The sequence below is a fragment of the Apodemus sylvaticus genome, chromosome 14, assembly GCF_947179515.1.
Source record: "Apodemus sylvaticus chromosome 14, mApoSyl1.1, whole genome shotgun sequence".
Classification (NCBI taxonomy): Eukaryota; Metazoa; Chordata; class Mammalia; order Rodentia; family Muridae; genus Apodemus; species Apodemus sylvaticus.
In genome coordinates this window covers 81344605-81348174 of record NC_067485.1, presented here as the reverse complement: position 1 = coordinate 81348174, position 3570 = coordinate 81344605, and positions in this window count along the sequence as shown.

The window sequence follows — 3570 nt, the reverse complement described above, 5'->3', positions numbered from 1 at the left end:
TGATGGCCAGTACTCAAAGGAGTTGGAACAGAGTAACCAGGTTCTTAAGCCTGCAATAGTCCCAGTGGCTTTAAGTTTTCTGTGCTGCTGTTCTCTTGCAAATGTTAATATAGCCAAATGATATTTGAAAGTATTTCTGAGGATGCTTTAAAAATCATTGTGTATTGGCAGCTGGGAAGATGATTCAGTTGGTGAAGTGATTACCATACAAGCAGAAGGATCTGAATTTGGATTCCCCAGTATCTGTGGAAATGCCAGTCATGATCAAACACCCCCATGACCCCTGTCACTGAGGAGTGAGGAGGCAGGCTGCAGACAGGTCCTTGAAGATTCCTGGTCAGCTAGTCTAGATAACCTGGTGAGCTCCAGCTTCAGTGAGAGACTCTGTCTCAAAGAGAAAATGGAGAAAATCACACCTAACATCTACTTCTAGTCTCCAGATTCAAGTGCACACATGTACACATGCATTCCATGCCTATGCACACATATAAATATGTATAAACATGTTACCACACACATAAAATCATTGATAATAGAACATTATTAGAAGGTGGTTTACTATTCTGTAATTTTCTCTTTTATCTATATCCATCTTTTCATCTGTCATCTAATTTCTACTTATCTATTATATATCTACCTTTTTAGGTATCTACATACCATCCATCAATCTACCTGTCATATCTATCCCTCATCTATCTATCTATCTATCTATCTATCTATCTATCTATCTATCTATCTATCTATCTATCTATCATATCTATAGTCATAGCTATCCATCCATCTAGCCGTCTATCTGTCATCTATCTATCTATCTATCTATCTATCTATCTATCTATCTATCAATCATCCATCACTATCATCTACTTATCATCTATCTGTCACCTATGCATCACTGATCCATCAGCTCATCAGTCTATTTATCTACTATGTCTTGCTATCTACCAGTGACTCTTAACTAGAAGTAACCTGCCCTCCACTAGAGGATTTTGACAATGCCTGGAGAATGTTTGGTTGCTCCATCCAGGGAAAGTTTTTGCCGTCTTGCAGCTAGAGGTCAGAGGTTCTTCTCAGTATTCTACAATGCACAGAACAGCCACTGACTCCAAAGAATCATCTAGTCTCTATGACCATAGTTATAAAACAGAAATTGGGATGTGTAGGAATTTTGCAATGTTTGCAATGAATGCATGAGTATAAAAAAGGATTCTGAGGGCCAGGCTTGGTAATGTACTCATTCAAGATTGTAAGTCACAATGTCAGCTATTTCATGTTGAGCTTGCTTAGCCACCGAAAGCTGCACATGGATAGAGAGCAGAGGTGACTGTATGGGATACAGCACACCTTTGTTGGCATTCAGTACCCTCACAAAGCATGCAGTTATGTGGAGTCAGTGCAACAGAACGGAAATGTTTTCTTGACCTCATTGGGTAGGTTACAAGGATTATGGAATGGAAAGTTGGGTCCCTTGGAGGTTTTGTTTGGATCTCTTTCATTTTTGCTTTAATTATTGTCAAAAATATTTTAGTTAGAGCCAATAAAGTTCACCCTCTGACTTTGTCCTTGAATATTCCTTCCTCGGAGCCTTCCTAGTTGAGAGCGTGATGGTCCATGAACACTGCAGCCTGTTGAAAAGCAGAGCTGTGCCTCCCGGGATCTACTGTCCGGAAGGCAGACCTACACTGGACCACTGCAGCCAGGAGGGTGATGGCCACTGCAGCCAGGAGGGTGATGGCCACTGCAGCCAGGGGGGTGATGGTCACTGCAGTCAGGAGGGTGATGGTCACTGCAGCCAGGAGGGTGATGGTCACTGCAGCCAGGTGAATGTCAGCAACCACAGGAGGAAAAGTACCCTGTGTCCACACCACCTCAGATGCAGCAAGAACAACCGCTACCACTCATCAGTGAGCAGAGCTCGGCAGTCATTCCGCCATGCTGTGGGTGACATTGAGAGGGTCCATCCAGAAGGGCCCCAGTCCATAGGAATGCAGGTCTATTTCAGAACATCTGAGTTAGACGTGGGTAGAGTTAGGTCAACCCCTTTCCTGGGGTGATGCTTTAAACAGACCTGGAAGAGAGTAGCAAGTAGGAGGAAGAGAGTTCTAAGCTACAGGCAATGCCTGTGTGAAGAAGTTGAAGTAGAAACGAACTTTGACTCTTGATGCCGGGAAGGAGGTTGGCAAGGCTGGAAGGAGCTGACTGACTTAGGGAGATGCAGACTAGTGAGGGAGGCTCAGATAGACCCCACCTCCTGCTTACCGGCTTAGATTGCCAAAGGGCTTGAACGAGAAGTTTGTTACGGTCTGTTGAAAACTTACACACACTATTCCCACATGATCCAGGGTGAACACGGTGGGAATGTATCTCAAAGAGTGAAAAGCATGGGGCTCAGGCAGGTATGTTCACACCTGCAACAGACAAAATGCGGAATCAACCCAAGAGTTCACTGGCAGATTCATAGACAAGAAAATGTGGTGCACATGTATACTAGAATAAATTCAGCTTGAACAAAGGAGAGGGGATGCTGGCCCAGGTTCCAACATGAATCAAGCCTTGAGGACATCATGCTACATCACGCTAAGCGAAAGAGGCCCCACAGAAAAGGACAGGCGTTCTGTATTTCACTGATAGGAGATAATTTCTGGGAGAAGAGAATGAGGAGTTACTGTTTAACAAGTATGGAAATCCAGTTTCGTAAGACAAGAAAGTTCTGAAGATGAACGGGGGCTGCAGTGGTTTGAGTAGGTGTGGCCCCCATAGACTCATGTGTTTGGATGCTTGGTCTACAGGGAATGGCAGGGGGTGTGGCCTTATTAGAGGAGGTGTGGCCTTGTTAAATGAAATGTGTCTTAAATGATCAAGCTACACCCAGTCTAGTCTTTTAGACCCATCTAGTCTCCGCCGGGCTGCCTTTGGATCAAGATGTAGAATTCTCAGCTCCTTCAGCACCATGTCTACCTACTGCTATACTTTCTGCCAAGATTGTGGTGGACTAAACCTCTGAACTGTAAGCCAGCCCCAATTAAATATTTTCCTTTTATAAGAGTTACCTTGGTCATGGAGTCTCTTCACAGCAATAAAACCCGAAGTAAGACAGCAATGATGTCTACAGAACTTGAATTTACTCAGAACTACTTGAGTATATACTTAAAATAGTAACTGTGAAGTCTTGTGTGGTGGCCCACGCTTGGAGTGCCAGGCTGGACAGATGAACACGGCAGATCCATGAGGGTCACTGCCCGTCCAGCCTAGTATACTGGGTAAGTATGGAGAGAGAGAGAGAGAGAGAGAGAGAGAGAGAGAGAGAGAGAGAGAGAGAGAGAGAGAGACTATTATCAAAAACCAAGGTGTCCTGTACCCAAGGAATGTATCTATAACTGAGGTTGATCTTTGGCATGCATATACACACACAATTCTCTCTCTTTCTCTCTCTCCTGCCTTTCCACCCCCTTCTCCCTTCTAAGGGAATATTACATAGGGTATATTTTACCACAATAAAACAAAAAATATATTGGGATGGAGAAAAGGGGTAGAATTGGAAACCGAGTGAGGGGGAGGCCGGCTTACCGGTTT